This window comes from Canis lupus, chromosome 4, assembly GCF_003254725.2.
Source record: "Canis lupus dingo isolate Sandy chromosome 4, ASM325472v2, whole genome shotgun sequence".
NCBI classification, from domain to species: Eukaryota; Metazoa; Chordata; class Mammalia; order Carnivora; family Canidae; genus Canis; species Canis lupus.
The window spans coordinates 17,440,546-17,462,268 of NC_064246.1; the positions used below are offsets into that span (position 1 = coordinate 17,440,546).

The 21,723-nt window shown below is 34.8% G+C and overlaps 1 pseudogene; it reads left to right on the forward strand.

Moving 5' to 3' along the window:
• Positions 1–16,803: 16,803 nt before the first annotated feature.
• On the forward strand, positions 16,804–18,676 carry LOC112652003 (60S ribosomal protein L10a-like; annotated as a pseudogene).
• The last annotated feature ends 3,047 nt before the right edge of the window (positions 18,677–21,723 follow it).

A 21,723-nucleotide genomic window follows, 5' to 3' on the forward strand; every position in this document is an offset into this window, starting at 1 on the left:
TCTCTATTTGAATAATATAATGGGCACCTTAGAGCAGAATGCCATTTCTCCCATTGGAATTGAGATCTTTTGAGTAGCCAGATAGCTAATGGCATTTCTAAATGACCATTGCTATTTCGTGGCCTTTTTCTTGCAGCATTGAGATAGCTGTCTCACTGAGTTTTAGCTCATGCAATCTGCAATTTGTAGTTAATTTATTAGTAAGGGATTTAGTTGTAAGGAAATTAAATGTTGAATGTTCAGTTTGGGAGCAATCTAATAGAGCTGATCTATTGTGGTTGCTTCTTAATAAAGATATTAGACTTGATCGTTTCCTCCAGCTATCTGTGTTGTGTCGTCAAACAGAAAGACCTTTCATTAGTATTTTAAAATTTGTATGTTTTCCTTGTTGTGTTTGGAAAGTGTTTAAAACATTCTAAAGAGTTTAGGAATAGCACTGACTTGTCTTGTTCCACAGGGATGGTTTCAACCCCCTTTCAACTAATCTTAAATTTCTTGTTATTAATCGTCTCCCTTAATAAAGTTCAATGTTTCAAGCATTCATATATGAGCTGTTATCATATAAGGGCTTTCAGATAGCTGAAGCCAATGATGACTGCCTCAGTTTTTGTGTCTAATTATTTTCTTCGAAAATAGAGAAAAACAGGAAGGAAAAACATAACATTATAGAAAAAGCTGATTTTGCTACATTTACAGAGGAGAGAGTCATGACTTAGGTATTTTGAAAGGCTCCCTACCTGCACAAGACAAAATTATCAGGAAATGATTAGCAGATTGATCAGAGAACCAAATTCAATATACATTAACTGAAGAAAATTCTCCCTGTGGTGGAGGGGAAACAATCATAAAGTAGAAGAAAACGAATAAGCCTTCTAAATAAAAATAAACATATTAACAATATAAATATATGAAAAACTACTTGAATTAAGGAATTAGAATACTAAGGAAAAATGGACAAAGATAAAAAAATGAAAATACAGGAAAGAATGGAAAGAAAATAACAGAATTATCTCAGAAATCAATAATAAACCGCAAGGTGCCTAAAAGAGAGTAAAGAGAAAATTTAACAAGGAACATTGAAGAAAGGTATGGAATAGCCAAGACAACAAAAATGAAATAAATTAAGTAAAATCAGATTAGAAAGAAAGTAGTGAGAATGGAAGATAGACAAATAAGTTATAACAATTGTTTTATTTGAGACCCTGAACAAAATAAAAAAAAAGAATACTTAAAAATTTAATTCAAAAAAACTTTTTTTTTTCAAAAAACTTTTAATGAAATATTTAAACATACATATTTGAAAGGTCCATCAGGTACTTGGGAAGACAAATTCAAGACAAACTACTTAGGGACATATCCCAGTAAAATTACTCATTTGAAAAAAAAATACAATCTATAATATTCCCAGGCAAAACATAACAAAATAGCTTAAACAGCAAATGAAAAATAAAGTGGCAAAATTTTAATCAAAGAAACACACACAAGAAGGTGCCTATTGGGCAGCGTTTTGTTTTTTTCTAACTCAAAGAAATGAAAACTGCACAAAGTATTTTTTTTCAAATTTTATAAATCTCTGAATTTTAAGTCCAATAGAGTTGACATACATGTTATATTAGTTTCAGCTGTACAATATAGTGATTCAATAATTCTATATATTACACTAAGTGCTCATCATGATTAAGTGATGAGCACTTAGCACCTATTCCCCCAACCCACCTCCTCTCTGGTAACTGTTTGTTCCCTATAGTTAAGAGACTCTTTCCTGGTTTGTCTCTCTTTCTCTCTCTCTTCTTTTTTCTTTGTTCCTTTGTTTTGATTTTAAATTCCACATATGAGTGAAGTCATGTGGTATTTGTCTTTCTCTGATTTAACTTATTTCACCTAGCATTATCTTCTCTAGCTCCATCCCTGTTGTTGCAAATAGCAAGATTTCATTCTTTTTTATGGCTATTTTAATGACTATTTTATGGATAATCTATCTATCTATCTATCTATCTATCTATCTATCTATCTATTATTTATCTGTCTATATCTATCATCTATCTATCTATCTATCTATCTATCTATCTATCTATCTATCTATCTATCATCTATCTATCTATCTTCTTTTTCCATTAATCAGTTGATAAACACTTGGGCTTCTTCCATAATTTGGCTATTGTGAATAATGGTGCAATAAACATAGGGGTGCATGTATTCCTTTGAGTAAGTGTATTTTTGTATTTTGGGTAAATACCTAAAAGTGCAACTACTGGACTATGGAGTAGTTCTATTTTTAACTTTTTGAGGAACCTCTATACTGTTTTCCAGAGTGGCTGCACCAGTTTTCATTCTCACCAAGAGTGCAGGAGGGTTGTTTTTCTCCACATCCTCACGATAACACTTGTTGCTTTGCCTAAAATATTTTATTTACAACCCAACTGTCCTTTAAATACAAATACTTTGGGGGGGAAATCAGTTTTCAAAATACTTAGGGAATTCTGTATCCCCACATCCACCTCAAAGTCTCCACTAAAAGAAGAGTTTTACTCACCCAAAAGATACCTAAAATAAAGGAAGTACAAAGGTAGAATTTATTTTTCTGACCAATATTGGATAACTAACAATACATTGAATAATGACAGTAATAGATTATAACCCATAAAATATCCATTAGTCCATATTGATATTGAATATATATATTATATAAGAATAAATAAATACATAATAGATAGGAACAATTACTCCTTACATCAGACTTCTAATTCATAAATGTAGAAGAATTGATAGAAACAGAAAATTACCATTAGACAATCACCATGGCAATTGTTTTGCAGGCAAAAAACCATGAATGAAACCTATGATTAGTGAGTTAAGATCAGATGAAAACAGATATTTGCATAATATTTAAAGTATTCCTAGTAAAATATTTATTAAATACAAGGGAAAAATAGTAACTTTATAGTAGAGAATCTTGGCAGACACCACCTAACCTAAGAGATCAATGTTTAGAACTCCTGTCATAGGACCTAGTTTTATCATGTATCTCTTGAAGCAGTGCACTAAAAGCCAAAACAAAACAAAACACCAGGTAACTTCTTTGTTATTCTGTCTAAAATACATAATATCAACCTGATACAGCATCGCACTAAAATTAAGGGACATTTGAGGAGCACTTGGGTGGCTCAGTTGGTTAAAGGTAAGACTCTTGATTTTAACTTAGGTCATGATCTCAGGGTGATGAGATTGAGCCCTGTGTCTGACTCCAAGATCATTGCAGAGTCTGCTGGAGATTCTCTATCTCTTTCTCCCCTTTTGCCTCTCCCCACCCCTGCAAGTGTGCTCCATCTTTCAAATAAATAAATATTTAAAAGTATGAAATTAATGGATACTCTATAAAATAATTAACTAGTTATCTTCAAAAGTACCAAGGTCATGAAAGACAAAACAAGACCAAGAAACTGTAATGGATTAAGCAGACTAAGAAGTCATGATAATACAATATAATGTAATTAAAAAGAATTTAAAAAGCAATCAGAATTAGATCTAGGAACAAAGATACAACATTAGTGGAATAACTGGTAAAATGGAAATAACAGGTAAAATTTGTGATTGATAACTGGAAAAATCCATATAATACCCATAGTTAGTTAAAAATATTCCATCAATGTTAATTTCCAAATTTTGCTGACAAAAATCTTAGTTTTGTCAATAACATCCCATTAAGCAATTATAAAGTCCTCTCTGAATTGACATTCACATTCTGACCCACTTGAAAAACAGATACAAGGTTCAAAGAAGAATTAAATCATCACCATTATCACTGGTAACCCCAACTGGGAGAACACTGCTTGGGTCTGTCACCACTTTAAAGATTTCTAGGACTCAGGGCTTTACTCAGGGTTCCCCTGCAAAGTTGAAACGTTATTGGTTTAAACAACAGAAAAGAACACTGGCGAACTTGGGCAGATAATGAATACAATAGAAATGTGGTAGTGGAAGAGAGGCTGGAGTGAATTGGAAAACTGCCCAGAACTGAAGTGTCCCTAAAGTGCCAAAACTAGGAAACTCAACCACAGCCTTAAGAGGAAGAGTGTATCTTGGATGCTGCTACTACAACATAGCATTGCTATAGGATACTCCTACTGCATCTCTGAATGCATCCTTCATCTTTGCCTACCTGTAGACATGCACTGTACTTGTGGGAGTACCTGATGGGCAGAGACTGGATTATGCCCCAGTACGGACATGAATATGCATAGCTTCCTTAGTGGTAGGGAACCTCAAATGTGAATGAATTTGAATGCTGAGCAGATGAAATTATCAAACATTCACTATAATATAAACTTAAGGAAACACATTGAGATATTCAAAATAATCAGATTTCAAAATGTATATACTTATAAATATGTTTTGTATGCTTTCCAAAATAGTTCTGTAAGCAATTATGGTGGGAAAATATTTCATATTAAGCATTGGAAAAAATATAAAAGTGATCAACTTCAGGAATTCTTGTCTTATTCCTGTTCTATTTTTTAATTTTTATTTTTTATTCAGATAGCATTTGTGGAATACCAACTAAGATTTAAGGCCTTTTTTAGGTCCTGGGAACAGCACATCAGTAAACAAATCTGACAAAATCTTTATTACTGTGTTTCTATTTTGGATATCTCTCTATCAGTTATATACTTAAAGAGATACATAACTACAAAAACATATATTTGCATATGCCTGGTTTTCTTTACTTTAGTGGTCTAGATATTCATTTCTCTACATAAATCGCTTCTTGTTTCATTACTCTATAGTTTCCTGTCTGAACCTAGGTAAATTATTTTCTTTTTATTTTAAGAAAAGTTAAACCAGTATCAGGTGATGGGGGAGGTAATGTGGGAGGACTCACAACCCTATACCCCCACAAAGATCAATGATTACACAGGTATCCATGGACAAAAACTGCTCCAAGAAATGTCTAGAGTCCATACAGGAAGTTTTATCAACACTGTGGAACAAAAAAGCTAAGAATAATTTCACCAGAAAAGAAGGAAGACAACTTCATTTTACTTGTCTCATCCCACCCCACAAGCTGGCATTCCATTTTCCCAGCTAGAAAGAGTTCTCTTTGCAGGACAAGAAGGATGAACTACCAGATTCTCTAGCCACCCAGGGCATGGCCAATGGTACCACTCTAGTTTCACTCTGCCCAAACTGGCAATGCTGAGATGTATTGAGGCAGCTAGAGACAAAGAATAAAATCAGAGACTATTATTGGCAGATAGGCAGCAGGAGTGATCCCAGTTCACAGAGACTCACTCTGCAGACAAACTCAGGAGATTCTCCACTGATGAAGCCAAGGCCAGCACAGCTACTGTGGACTATGGTAGATCTTGCCAGCTTTCACCCTGCAAGTATTTTCATTCACTGATGCCAGTCACCTGAGTCCCTCTCCACCACCACTGGAGCCTGGGAATGAAGCCTGTAACCAGCTCAGGCTTCTGCAAGTGCAACACCAGCCTAGGTTCCTTGACTAATCCCCACCTTGTGTTCATGCTTGGAACTAGGCCCTCCAGCTATATACTTGCATGCCTCCAGCCTGATCCCTTGAAATTGGTCTCCACTGGGCATGCAGGCCAAAGAGAAGACTATGCAGCTGCAGGAGAGAATGCTGATAACCAGGGCCCCTGTAGCTACCAGAGTCCAAAGTTGACCCTGGCTCTTGCTACCTTCTCAACACCACTAATTATCAGGGAAATGCAAATCAAAATCAGAATGAGAAACACTTAACACTTGTTAGAATGATTACCATAAAGGATGCCTGGGTGGCTCAGTGGTTGAGCATCTGCCTTTGACTCAGTCATGATCCTGGAGTCTTGGGAACGAGTCCTACATCAGGCTCCCTGCATGAGCCTACTTCTCCCATTGCCTATGTCTCTGCCTCTCTCTGTGTATCTCATGAATGAATAAATAAATATTTTTTAAAATAATTATTATCATCAAATAAACAAAGATAACAAGTGTTGGGAAAGATGTAGAGAAATAGGAACCATTGTGCACTTTTGGTGGGACTGTAAATTGACCACTATGAAAAACAGTATGGATCTTTCACAAAAATTTTAAAATAGCACTACCCTATTATCCAGCAATCCTGCTTCTAGGTTTATATCCAAAGGAATTGAAATTGGTATCTCAGAGAGAGATCTGGACCCCTGTGCTAATTGTAGAATTATGTGCAATAATGAAGACATATCTGTCAGCAGATGAATAAGTAAAGATGGGAGAGATATACATGACTACTATTCAGGCATGAGAAAGGAAATCTTGCCATTTGTAACAACTTAGGTGAAGAAACGAGGAGATATTTGGTCAAAGGGTACAACATTCCAGTTGTGAGATTAACAAGTTCTTGGGATCTGATTTGCAGCATTAGTGCAACAGTTTATTATATATATGAATGTTGCAGGAAAGTAGATCTTAAATGTTCTCACCACAAAAAATAAATGGCAATTATGTGAGAGATGAAGGTATTAACTAACGCTATGAGGTAATTATTTTGCAATATATAAATCTATCAAATCAATACCTCATACACCTTAAACATAGAATATTATATGCCAATTATATCTCAATAAATCTGGGGAAGAAAGAAAAGTTAAACCAATTTTATAGGCTCTATAGGATTCTGATAGTAACTAAATTGCTTCTTATAGGAGGAAGTGTCTTAATATCATCTGGAAAATTAATAAATGCAAGATAATCATATCCATTGCCATCACTGAAAAGCATTATGTGTATGCGAATTATATCATATGTGCTAGGATTCATTGATAAATAAGACAGCTACGGTCTTTACTGATAGTATGTGGATGAAATTATTTTGGACATGTGCAGCACAATAGAGGCAAAGTGTTCAGTGACTTTGTTGGAAGGGAAAATCAAACAGTGAGTAATTCCAACCCTACATCAGGTATCTATTTGTGATCAAATAGTGTTAAAGTAGGGCCACTTTGTAATGTAATTATGAAATTTGTTTAGTGCCCTCAAAAGAATGTTAACCAAATGAATAAAGATTTCTGCTCTGCCTATTAGAATCATGACTGAGTAGTTTGAAGGTGACCACTTATTTTGGTTATCTACCTACCACTAACTGAGAAAATAAAATAAAACTGAGAATTTAAAATATTACCATAAACACATTGAAATGTTTATCTCACTATATTATAAATAGAGAGAAAATGTTGATAATTGAAGCCACAATATAGGATGAGAACTGCATATTATTTGTTATGCTTAGGCTTAACCATACTTAACTACATAAGCTTAAGGATATATTTACATGTACCTAACATGATGATATTAATTTTCATTTATAATTCGCAGAGAACTTCCCATACCAAACCTAAGCATGAACAAGAGTAGGCTCTGTTGCATTTCTAGGAAGATTTATTTTCTCACATTTTCCAAATTCAAATGTCAAATGACCTTTTCTTGTCTACTTATCTGTTTTTTTTTCTTTTCTTATGTTGTTTAGTATTAGAAAGAGCACTCCTTGTTTGTTTGTTTTTTTAAGATTTTTTTATTTTATTTATTCATGAAAGACGGAGAGAGAGAGAGAGGCAGAGACAGAGGCAGAGGGAGAAGCAGGCTCCATGCAGGGAACCTGATGTGGGACTCGATCCCCGGTCTCCAGGATCACACCCCGGGCTAAAGGCAGGCGCTAAACCACTGAGCCACCCAGGGATCCCCAAGAGCACTCCTTGTTATCAAAGTCTGAGTTTGCAGTCTTATTGTACAGCAAGAGAATTTAACTTACTCTTAATATGTGAAAACTAATCAGAGGAGATCAGGAAAGATCACAAAAAACATTTCATACATATGCAGAGAAAAGAACAAATAAAACTTTTACAAATAAAATATTTCTAACCTCTCATAATTTAACTTTTGTAGCCTTGGGGCTTTGTTTCATAAACAACTATCAGTACCAAGATGAAATTTGAAGTCTTTCTTTTGTATGGGTAAATGATATTCCTTATTGTCTTTTAATACTGCCAAAAAATTACACAATTGTGAGTAAAAAAGAACACAAAGCCTGGAAGTTCATTTCCTTCCTTCCAAAAAAGGACTAATCACTAATTTCCTACCAATAGGAAGGAGAAACATTAAAAAGGTACAGCAAAGAATACTAACTTCCAGGTTGCTTAAGGACCTGCAGTTCTCTAAAACAAACAAACAAACAAAAAAAAAAACAAAAAAAACTGGCAAATGACCAAAATTAATTGTTTCAGAACTATGAAAATTAACCAATGAAATAGAATGAACTGAAAAATCATCCATTCAATAAAACCTACTGATTCCTTGTAAGAGAGCATTGTTTGTGGCATTTCAACTTAGCGTTATTCCCATGCCCTTTAGAATTCCCCTACTACCCTATTTCTGTTATGCAGTAGCTCTGAAAAACTACAGTATCACCGTCAATGGAGAGCTAATGTCTTTTGAAGCTCAATTATAAGATTCACCCCCAAATAACAGTGAATATTTCCACTGAAATACATTTCTAAGATGTGTAGCTCATCTTTCTAGGAGAGTAAAATAGAAATCTATCCCCAGGCCGTTACTAACAAGTATAGCAATCACCCTGCAACATCATAATTGTCTAAGACTGTGATTTTCTTTGTGGTAACCAAAACTGGCACTCCATCATGAAAAACATTGAAAAAAAGTATAATGAACTAGATGATCATAGGGCATTTAAAAAGCTACAATATATTCCTTGAGATCTAGAAGGCTACAAATATGTGGAAGATTATATACATTTCTAGGATAGAACTAGAATAGGAAAAGGCCATAGCCATTCACCTCTGGCTGACCTTGAGACCATACCTAAGTAGGAAGTGAAAGCTAAGGTTGTTTTAGAAACTGCCTGAAGTTCACAGAGATCTCTTTGGCAAAATATGAAACACAACACTTTTTAAGGAAATTTTCTGACCAGTTAATAGCTGACCAAAGTATAGTAATGAAAGATTAATCTTAGAAAGCCAATTTTAAACATATAAAACACAAATATTGAAAAAATAAAAGCTAGCAGAATCTTGGAGGCTGCACACTACAGTGAATACAGAATCTACAGAAATCATTCAGAAGAGTGGTAAATAAATAGAAACAACAAGAAAAATAGCAACAATGATAAATTTTGGGGGAATATTTATCTAAACACAAAACTTGAGGTAAGGGATTTGATATGAAAATTGTTAAAACATATTATCAAAAATGTCCAGGTATTAAAAAAAAAAGTTATAATATATCCAAAGAGACAGGAAAGTATGGTACATGCGCAGGAAAAAAATAGCTAAAAGAAAATGTCCCCAAACAGTCCCAAATCTGAGAGTTCATCAATGATATTTTAAAATGGGAAAATTTTCTGGTATATAAATTATACCTTAATACAGCTATAAAGAAAATAGTATAACATATACATTTGTATATTAATATTAGACACACTTTACATCACCACCATTTCAGAGAATCAGAAACACACCTAAACTGAGGAAAATAAATTACATGCATTTTTCAATGACCCATATTACAAATAATATAGGAATGTGCAAAAGTTCATGTTTTAAAAACCACAAAGCTATAAATTGGATGTGTACCAATCCTTTATCTGCTACCATTTAGGTGAGCATTTCAGTTGATGGCACATTTTTTGCTCAGGAATTTTAGAGATATTCTAAGAAAGGAGTTCAATAGAACCCATTAAATGCTGAATATGCATTTCTAGGCTCTAACATGGGTTAGTCATCCATTTTATATCTTTAGTTTTGTAATAAATATTTTTTCTGTATATGAGTGTGGGAAAATAACACACAGATTTGATCCAGTTGTTCATTTTAAACTGAGGAAGGTGGATTTTTTTTTTTTTAAGAAACATAACAGTTGTAAAGCATGCCACACTCTGTAAAATAGTTTAAGTGAAATCATATCTCTGCATGATTACCAAACTTAAAATTTGTGGACTTATATTCTCTGTTGTTAACATGACATTCAATGAGTTAGTAAAATTTAAGAGAACAAGAAAAGACAATATGACATGTTGTAAGTACATTACGAGAAAATTATGTCTTTTCACCTTTGCCATGTAGTTTGTGATTAGTGTATCTATCTATATTAATCGGAGACATTTGTTCAAAAGGCAAGAGGTTGACTGAGGTGAACATATGCCAAGCTGCAGAGATGTAATCATACTATATTTAGATAATGTGCTAGAAAATGTGTAGTTATTCAAGAGCCATTTGGACAATGAAATAAGTTCTTTAAAGGAAATAAAGTCATTCTGTTCACTTCTAAATTGTAAAATAAAAATTGAAGCCTGATCCTTGCATTTGAAAATACCAGAAATTATTTAAGACACCTAGAAGTCAGATAAAAATATACCCTAAGCCTCCAGGAATACTGAGCAACTATTTGGAAAATGGAGGCAGGAGTTTGCAAGATGTCTTTTTAATGTATTTATAAAAGCTCGTGTCTCTAAGGGACTTTTCTTTGTTCAAGAAAATGTCATGGAGATGTATGTCTCAGACAGTGTTTATGAACAGTAGAGTTATTCATAGTTTTCTTTATGCAAGTCCTGTGGTCTGTGTGTCAAACTGCCTGCATGCATTTATGATGGCTTTTTGCCATATGAAGTCAGGGCTGACTTAATATATATAAACTTGTGTTACTCATACAGCTTTCACACACCAACTCACTGAGAAGTATCCATAATCCAAAAGAATCTTGTGTAGCTATTCAATTAATGTTTATAAGAAAACTATGTAGATACTTTAAAATCAGCCACAGATTGAAAATAAGTGCATAGCTGCAATTCACTTATTAAGGTCCTCTCTCTGCTTGCCCTCTTGACAGAGTCTGGATATTGAAAAATGGGAATTTAAAAAAAAGAATATGTTTATGTGAGTAGGATGTGTTGATAATTCACCTTAAATTAAGTAAAACATAAAATAAGATACAGGACAAAGAGACAGAGAAAACCATTTAGTAGCTTTATAAGTTAGATATCTTTGAAAGAGTATTATTTGAAAGACTTTGCTTCCAGACATTTATTAGGAAAGAACTTAGCCCTGTAACCTCACTGTTAAGACTTATGTAGTCTTAGACAAATTCAATTTTGATACTTTTTATAATATTGATTAAGTGTATAAAATTTAACATTTATTAAATTTATTTAAATTTCTCCTCACTTTAGTCATTAATAACATTATATGACGTTATTATACAATAACGTCCTACTTGACATCATAGCTGGATGGGTTAATAAAGATTTATAAAGTAATTGTAATAATACATGACATACAGTAAGTTCTCTGTATGTGATTGTTATGATTATAATTAGGATAGTTCAACTTTATGTGAGGTGTTAAATGAGGTTTGCCCTGATGCCCTCCCAACTCCCCTTTTATTTCCCTATCTATTCCCTGCTCCATCATCTTTTCCTCTTCATTACTTCATATTTATTTCAAGGATATTGGTTTCATTTCCCTTGTAGTCAATATTTTTTTTTCCTCTACTGCCAAAAATAATTAAGAAAGCAATCCCATCTAACGAGAGAAAGCATTTGACAAAATACAGCATCCATTTCTGATCAAAACTCTTCAGAGTGTAGGGATAGAGGGAACATTCTTCAACATCTTAAAAGCCATCTACGAAAAGCCCACAGCAAATATCATTCTCAATGGGGAAGCCCTGGGAGCCTTTCCCCTAAGATCAGGAACAAGACAGGGATGTCCACTCTCACCACTGCTATTCAACATAGTACTGGGAAGGCCTAGCCTCAGCAATCAGACAACAAAAAGACATTAAAGACACTCAAATTGGCAAAGAAGAAGTCAAACTCTCCCTCTTCACCGATGACATGATACTCTACATAGAAAACCCAAAAGTCTCCACCCCAAGATTGCTAGAACTCATACAGCAATTCGGTAGCGTGGCAAGATACAAAATCAATGCCCAGAAATCAGTGGCATTTCTATACACTAACAATGAGACTGAAGAAAGAGAAATTAAGGAATCAATCCCATTTACAATTGCACCCAAAAGCATAAGATACCTAGGAATAAACATAACCAAAGAGGTAAAGGATCTATACCCTCAAAACTATAGAACACTTCTGAAAGAAATTGAGGAAGACACAAAGAGATGGAAAAATATTCCATGCTCATGGATTGGCAGAATTAATATTGTGAAAATGTCAATGTTACCCAGGGCAATATACACGTTTAATGCAATCCCTATCAAAATACCATGGACTTTCTTCAGAGAGTTAGAACAAATTATTTTAAGATTTGTGTGGAATCAGAAAAGACCCCGAATAGCCAGGGGAATTTTAAAAAAGAAAACCATATCTGGGGGCATCACAATGCCAGATTTCAGGTTGTACTACAAAGCTGTGGTCATCAAGACAGTGTGGTACTGGCCAAAAACAGACACATAGATCAATGGAACAGAATAGAGAACCCAGAAGTGGACCCTGAACTTTATGGTCAACTAATATTCGATAAAGGAGGAAAGACTATCCATTGGAAGAAAGACAGTCTCTTCAATAAATGGTGCTGGAAAAATTGGACATCCACATGCAGAAGAATGAAACTAGACCACTCTCTTTCACCATACACAAAGATAAACTCAAAATGGATGAAAGATCTAAATGTGAGACAAGATTCCATCAAAATCCTAGAGAAGAACACAGGCAACACCCTTTTTGAACTCGGCCACAGTAATTTCTTGCAAGATACATCCACGAAGGCAAAAGAAACAAAAGCAAAAATGAACTATTGGGACTTCATCAAGATAAGAAGCTTTTGCACAGCAAAGGATACAGTCAACAAAACTCAAAGACAACCTACAGAATGGGAGACACTGTTGGTGGGAATGTGAACTGGTGCAGCCACTCTGGAAAACTGTGTGGAGGTTCCTCAAAGAGTTAAAAATAGACCTGCCCTACGACCCAGCAATTGCACTGTTGGGGATATACTCCAAAGATACAGATGCAATGAAACCCCGGGACACCTGCACCCCGATGTTTATAGCAGCAATGGCCACGATAGCCAAACTGTGGAAGGAGCCTCGGTGTCCATCGAAAGATGAATGGATAAAGAAGATGTGGTTTATGTATACAATGGAATATTACTCAGCCATTAGAAATGACAAATACGGGATCCCTGGGTGGCGCAGCGGTTTGGCGCCTGCCTTTGGCCCGGGGCGCGATCCTGGAGACCCGGGATCGAATCCCACATCAGGCTCCCGGTGCATGGAGCCTGCTTCTCCCTCTGCCTGTGTCTCTGCCTCTCTCTCTCTGTGACTATCATAAATAAATAAAAATTAAAAAAAAAAAGAAATGACAAATACCCACCATTTGCTTCAACGTGGATGGAACTGGAGGGTATTATGCTGAGTGAAGTAAGTCAGTCGGAGAAGGACAAACATTATATGTTCTCATTCATGTGGGGAATATAAATAATAGTGAAAGAGAATTTAAGGGAAGGGAGAAGAAATGTGTGGGAAATATCAGAAAGGGAGACAGAACGTAAAGACTGCTAACTCTGGGAAACGATCTAGGGGTGGTAGAAAGGGAGGAGAGCGGGGGGTGGGAGTGAATGGGTGACGGGCACTGGGGGTTATTCTGTATGTTGGTAAATTGAACACCAATAAAAAATAAATTAAAAAAAAAGAAAGCAATCCCTTTTAAAATTGCATCAAAAATGCATCAAAAAGATGAAACTATTAAAATATAAAATGAACTTACCCGAGGAGGCAAAATATCATACATCGAAAACTATAAAACCTTGGAAGACACAAATAAATGAAAAGGTATCCTGTGTTCATGGGTTAGAAGAATTATATATTGTTAGAATATTTGCACTACCCAAAATGATCTAGAGATTTAAGAAAATCCCTATCAAAATTCCAATGACACTTTTTAACAGAAACAGAAAAAATAATTCTAAAATTTGTATGAAATTACAAAAGTAATCCCGAGAAAGAAAAGCAATGCTGGAGGCATCACAGTTCTTTATTTTAAATTTAAAACTATCATAATCCAACCAGTACGGTGCTATTATAAAAACAGACATATTGAACAAAGGAACAGAATGAACAACTTAGAAATAAATCCGTGCATATATAAACAACAAGAATACCAAGAATATAAAATAGGGAAAAGATAATCATCTTAAAAAATGATGTTGGGAAAATTTCATATCCACATACTAAAGAGTAACATTAGGCCCATATCTTATACCATGCACAGAAATCGAGTCAAAATAGATTTTAAAAAAACTTAGGTTTGAAACCATAAAATTCCCAGAAGTTCCCTGACATTGGTCAACAACATGGATAAATATTAAGGACATTATTTTAAGTAAAATAAGCCAGTCACAGAAGGACAAATACTGCATAATTCCACTTATGTGAGATATGTAAAATAGTCAAACTCACAGAAACAAATAGTAGAATGCTGGTTTCAAGGGACTGAGGATAGGAGAAGATGGAGAGTCCCTAATCAATGTAAAAAAAAAATTAGTTACACAAATAGATTTGTTTTACCCACTGTCCCTATGGGTAGCAATATTATATTACTCACTTAAAAGTCTGTTAACTTGGTCAATCTCATAATTCCATAATAAATAAATAAGTAAATTCCATAATAAATACATACATACGAAGATACATACATACATACATTTTTAAAGCTTCAAGATAATTGAAAGAGATTACTAATAGCATTAAAGAATTATACATAGATATGATTAAATAGTGATTCCAAGACTTACATCTATGCATGGCACTAAAATATTCTATATGGCCATAGCTAACTCTTTAGCAAGTCATTTAACTCCCATTTCTTCATCTATAAATAGAATAAAAAAGATGGCTTATGTAAGGCCTATTTTGTTATAAAACTGAGAATTTATAACCATTGTTTTTGCAAAGTTAAGTGTGACTTAAGAATCAAAACAATATAAGGAATATGTTTCTTTTATGATAAATGTTGATATTTCTTTTTTTCTTTTCTTTTCTTTATGATAGTCACAGAGAGAGAGAGAGAGAGAGAGAGGCAGAGACACAGGCAGAGGGAGAAGCAGGCTCCATGCACCGGGAGCCCGACGTGGGATTCGATCCTGGGTCTCCAGGATCGCGCCCTGGGCCAAAGGCAGGTGCTAAACCGCTGAGCCACCCAGGGATCCCCAAATGTTGCTATTTCTAATATTGTTACAAAATGCTTTTCCTTTCTGGAAGAACATTTGTAGATCAGGGATAGCCACCAATCTAAGGCACTATTTTAAAGCCAAGTGGGACCCATTTTCTAAGAGACCATTTAAAATACTAATAGGAAAAAAAGTGATCATTCAGTTAGTCATCTATCTGATCACAACCAAACCCTCGCTTAAACAAATATGAGTAGACAGGAAGTGGCAAGTATTACTAATACTGTTAATGGCTTGACTTCTCTTTAGCTTATATAATTTCAGTTATTCTGCCATTGTAATATCTTACCTTTAAAAATGATGATGAGGGGCACCTGGGTGGCTTAGTTGTTTAAGTATCTGCTTTCGGCTCAGTTCATAATCCCGGGGTCTTGGGGTCTTACTCAGTGGGGAGTCTGCTTCTCCCTCTTCCTCTACTCCTCTCCCCAGCTTGTGCGCTTTCTTTCTCTCTCTCTCTCTCAAATAAATAAATAAAATCTTTTAAAAACTGATAAGTAAATCTTTTTTGTGTTATCTGTCAGTAACAAATAGCTTCATATTTTCAGTGTCCTAATAAATAGCAAAGTTTGTTTCTCAACCATATAATACGTCAGATTCAACAGTTTGGATGTAGATCTGGTTTACAATTGAGCAGCCTTGATACCGAACATGCTGATTTTGTAGTGTAGAAAAAGTGCAGGGCAGATAACAGAAACATGGTGGCTCTTAATGCTTCTACTTGGATGTTGATTATATCAAATGTGCTCATGGACTATTGACCAAAGTGAATCATGTGGCTAAGCACAGTATCAATCGGGTAAAGAGGTATACTAGCTCCTTAAAAAGCATTACAAAAGACATGGCAATAGAGGAGTATGAGTATGACCCTTTCAAGTATCCAAACAATAATAGTAATCTACCATGGTTACTTTTTCCCAATTCAATCAATATTCTTAAGAACACATAATTTCAATAGTATTTCATATTATTTCATAGGCATACATTTTTGTTTATTACTTAAAAGGTCTCTACTTATAAGACCTATTTAATTTGGAATTGTGCTAACATTACTAATTGGATATGAATTCAGAAATTTGATGAAAAAATCAGTTTATTATTATTTATTAAAAAGCTTCTTTTTAAAGATATTTTTGACACACATTTGTGTAATTGACATATTAGAGAAATTTATTTATCCCAATTTTGAGGGTACCCTAAATGTTGTACACTTCAAGTTCTCAAAATAGAAGAAGTAATGTTTCTTCTTGAGGGTGAGGAGTGAAGATTAGAATCAAAAGAGGATTTAACTCAATCTTTGTTTCATTTGATTTAAAAAAAATCAAAGTATGTATAAGAGAAACTATATCCTGGAAATGTATGATATGAATAAGACACTAATACATCAAATGTTCAAGAAAATTATTTTAATAATAATCAAAGAGTGAGTGAATTCAATTTACATTTGCTTTTTTCTTTTTTCCTAAAGCAAGTTCACAGCATATAGTGTAGTAAATATTAGCCTTAAAGTGTAAATTTCTAAGCAGAGCATGACCAGGTAGATGAATGGATTCCATTAATGTCAGTGGAAGCCATGGAGTTAAATCCTGTTTTCATTTGCCTCAAAAATGAAGCCCTAAGCAAGTTTGTAAATGGCAAGTTTCTCAAATGACAAGAGAAATAACAGTTTAGTCAGGAACCTACTGCTCTTAGTGTTAATGTACTAATTCATTATGCCAAGTCTTTATCTGACTAAAGTCATTTTCTAAATGGTTTTGAAGACAAAATGCCTGGCATTATAGAAATCTAGATTTTGGTTGTTTTCTTTATTTCCTTTTTTAAGGCAATTCTTTAAAAGAAAAAAAACCCACAAATATTCTATATCAAATATTTTCCAAGATAATTCTTCAAAATGTATGACAGTTTTATTATTTGATAATTTGCATTTTATGATTTAAAAAAGCACATGAATGTGAAAATCCACAACTGAGTGTGTTATACACCCTAAGAAACCATTGATTAAATTGAGTCACTTAATGGCTGTGGAATAGGTTTTAGTAAAGTCTAGCCTGCAGTCTGATTTTGAAAATAATGCTTCAATTGTTTAGATATTATCTATAGCTGCTACATTCTTGGTACAATGGCAGATCTGAAAACGGAGGGTGGGGACCCCAAAAACAAAACTAAAAGCTCTTTTGTTCTGTAAGACACAGATGCCTGGCCAAGTTGCTAGAGGTGAATGATAGAGCAATTCTGTACTCAGAGGGTTTTGCTTTTTGTTTTTTGGGTTGTTTGTTTGTTTGTTTTTTTGTTTTTCTTTTTCTCCAGATTCCTACCATCTCATAAAATTGGAAATTCAGGGTTATTTTTTTTCTTTTTAATAGAAAGAAATATCCAGTCTTCCATTTATTGTTTATTGGCTTTTTCAAACAAGAGGGTCATGGTTTCAGCAGCCATCCTTTGGCCACATTTTTCTTTGTTAGAATCACAAATCTCTTAGTTTCTTTGATCCTTTTTGGGACACGGGGTCTGAGATAAGATCTTCAGTGTGGCTGATTTGATAAGTATCTACTATGAAGAACCAAATTTTCCCACATGCAAGTCCCACAGGTTAATTGTGTGTGTGTGTGTGTGTGTGTGTGTGTGTGTGTGTGTGTGTGGTGGGGGGTAATAGTATTAGATTTGATTTTGGTCAGTCCAAACCAAGTTCTTCAATGCAACTCTGCTAGTAATATACAAAATAACTGCGGGTTACTGCGGGCCAAGCTACCATGAGCAGTAGCCTTCCGCCACACCCTGTACGAGGCAGTGAAGGGGATGCTGCATGGGAACCAGTGCACAGGCTGGAAGTTTATGGAGATGGTGGAGCTGCAGATCAGCCTGAAGAACTATGACACTCAGAAGGACAGACGCTTCTCGGGCACCGTCAGGCTTAAGTCTACCCCAACCCCCAACCCAAGTTCTCCGTGTGTGTTTTGGGGGACCAGTAGCCTTTGAGGCCAAGGCAATGACTATTCCCCACATGGACATTGAGGTGCTGAAGAAACTCAACAAAAATTAAAAAAAACTTTTTATTAAATAACTTTAAATAACTAAACTTTTCTTTAGTCAAGAAGTTGGCCAAGAGGTATGATGGTATGATGCCTTTTTGGCTTCAGAATCTCTGATCAAGCAGATCCCACGAATCCTGGGTCCAGGCCTGAATAAAGCTGGCAAGTTTCTTTCCTTGCTGACCCACAATGAGAACATGGTGGCCAAAGTGGATGAAGTGAAGTCCACCATCAAATCCCAGATGAGGAAGGTGGTATGCCTGGCAGTGGCTGTTGGCCACGTGAAGATGACAGATGATGAGCTCCTGTACAACATCCACTTAGCTGTCAATTTCCTAGTGTCCTTGCTCAAGAATCGGCAAATATCTGGATTTATACATCAAGAGCACCATGGGCAAGCCCCAGCGCCTTTACTAAGACAGTTTAATAAATCCTAGTGCTACCGTTAAAAACAAACAAACAAACAAACAAACAAACAAAAAACTGATGTTTTGATTCCTGTAGACTCTTATCCAAATTATTCAGTTGACTGAAAATTTGGAGAGAAGAAAGGAATGAATAAAGACTATTCTTTAACTCTTACACTAACACTTTAACTCCAGTACTCTTGGTGCTGACCAGGAATCTCCCATGTGTCCCATGCTTATTAAGGATTTTATTACCAAATGACCAATGCTTGGTAAAGTTAATGGGGTAAGTGAACAGAATTTTGTAAATATAGAGATGCTTCAATCCATATAGTGTACACTGTCCAGTCCACAGAATAGAGGCTTTTCTTTATTTAAAACATTGAGAATATACTGCTGTAGTCCATCCCATCACTCACATCAGCCCAGGGGAGTACTTTGTTTGGTAAGAAAGGGAAAAAGGTCAATATGAGTGTGGCTTAAGCCCTTCCTGGTTCTCTATTTATGATTTGCTTTTCAGCTTATAGTAAAGATTCTCCTCTTACTCTCATTAATTATACAAACTTTGGTCAGGACACAGACTATGCCTAGATACTTCTCAAACTCTCTTGGGCTCAAGAACACACAGTGTTTGACAAATAAGAAGAAGGTCAGGAAAGTTTTTGTGATGGCATAAGAAATCCAATATCCTGACTAATAGATTCCACAATTTACATATAAGGGATGGGAAAATGGCCAGTTTCAGGGACTCAGTGCTTGGCTTAATATTCTGTTGTCACCATCTTAAAATTCTTATTTCCTTTAAGAAAAAAAAAGAGATCCTACATTTTCAGGTTGTACAGAGCCCCACAGATATGTAGCTATCCCAGGAGAAGTGTTAGACGTTATATTTTGTCAAGTTCAACCAAAAATAAAGGTCATTTTGTTTTCTGGGTTTTTTTTTTCCATGCATATTTCCCAAATGCTCCATTACTCAAGTTAAAAAAGACTGATGTTTTTCTCTCCACAGGCGAGTTACCAGAAATCTCAAGTTAAGCAGTTCATTCAAGCAGCTCATCAATGTGTATCCATGAATGGCTTCCCATAGACTCAACTCGCAAAATCACAACATGTCTTTAGAAATAAAACCCTGGTTCTTCCTTATAAGTTCATTCAAGGACCTGTGTTTCTTTTATTTTGGTACTGTGCCATTTCCTAAGGAGTTGTCCTTGACCCATTGGTTAAAGCTGGCACACTGCCATGTATACCTTCCTGCCCATGGGATAGAAGAGGATGTCTAAGGCAAGAGGCTTCATTTTTAAAGAGGTAACCTGTAAATTGCATGTATGACTTTTTTACAAGATATCATTTTCCCAATTTAGTCATGAGGCCATAACTATGAAGAAAATTAGCAGCCATGGTTCCTGTGTCTAAGTAAAGCTCAGAGACTTCTCCTAGGAGAGATAGAGGGAGAGAGAGAGAGGGAGAGGAGGGGAAGAAAGGGAAGAGGAGGAGGAGAAACAGAAGGAAGAGAAAGAGAAGGCAAAATAGTATGGGAAAGAGAATGAGAAGAGGAAAGAGGAGGAGAAGGAGAAGGAGGAGGAGGAGGAGAAACCATACTCCTTGGATTATCATCAGTGCTATAATATTTCAAGTGTTGAAGTGTTTACTGTTACTGACACATTGTTCTAATAGGGTCCAAAATACAGAAAGGGTTAATATATAAAAGCATCATACTTAATTCTTAGCTAAATTAAATTAAAAAGTTGAAATAACTGGCTTGGCATCAGTCTCTTATAAAGTTGGTTGCTAGCAAATAGAAAAACATTACAATGGATATATTTATTCAGTATAATTTTGTTCCTTGTTCTTAAATTTGCATTCTTCCAAGAATTTAGTGTTAAAATATAATGAAATGATATGATAGGTTTTGCTTGTTATGGTTAATCCCGTATTTCTAAAATATAAGTTGGCAACTTAGAGTGGTCCTCAATTTTAAAAAATAAATAACCATGAATGGTACAGATGAACCAAAAAACATGTAAGCAATAACATGAGGAGTAAATGGAAACTTTTCTTTAGCATGAGTTTACAACTCTGAAAAAAGATAAAATCACATATCTTTAGGGTATTAAGGTAAATTAGAATTACCTGGATAAGAAAGCAATACAGAAGCCTTAAGGGATTTGCCCATTTTACAATTTAGTAAGGCATTGCTGCCCCAAGATTAGCTTCAAGCTCTTTTTTTTTCTTAGTTCATAATTAAAGTTACATTTCTGCTAGAACAGCATTGCTCAAAATGCATAATATGGAACATAGTTCCACTGGATATTATTATTTACAAAATAAATTGGATATCATGTCCAATAGATTCATGAAAAGGCTATAGTAACAATTAAAGAAAAGCAAGTAAGACTTTTCCCAGCCTTTCCTAAGTTAAGATTTGTGAGTTGAAGGAGAGGGATAGAGGACAGAACATTTCACATAGTCCCTGCTTTTGAATTAACATCACTTTATCTTTGCTTACTGAGAATACTTTGAGAAATGTTTCTCTCTTGGAAATGGTTTTCAGCAGGCAGTCAACAGATTTTCAAAAGCTTATTGTATCAATACATTTCAAATTCAAAGTCTTAAGATACACTAGACAGTTTATGTATTAATACGTAGCAGGTTGAGATAACTATTAACTGAAAATCCATGGACACAAGTTTAGGGTTCAAGGAGTACAAACTACTCTCTACTTTTCTGTTGTTATGGAATTCTAGTACTGCAGTTCAAATATATATTGATTCAGAAACAGTTACCTTTAAGTTTTTGAAGTGTATTTGCTTCATAAAGAAATATGTTGCATGACTCACTCGTGAAAGTATCTCACTTTGGGCTTTTAAGATTCATCCTTAGGTAATTGAAAATACTAAAGACATCTCTTATTAGGTAGGTTATGACAAACAAAACAAATCACACACACACACACACACACAGACACAACACTTGAGGATGTGAATAGAACTACAAAGACAATTCGTAGCAGGTTATCCTTTTTCTGTTTGTCCACACCATTGTCTACTTTTCCTGACT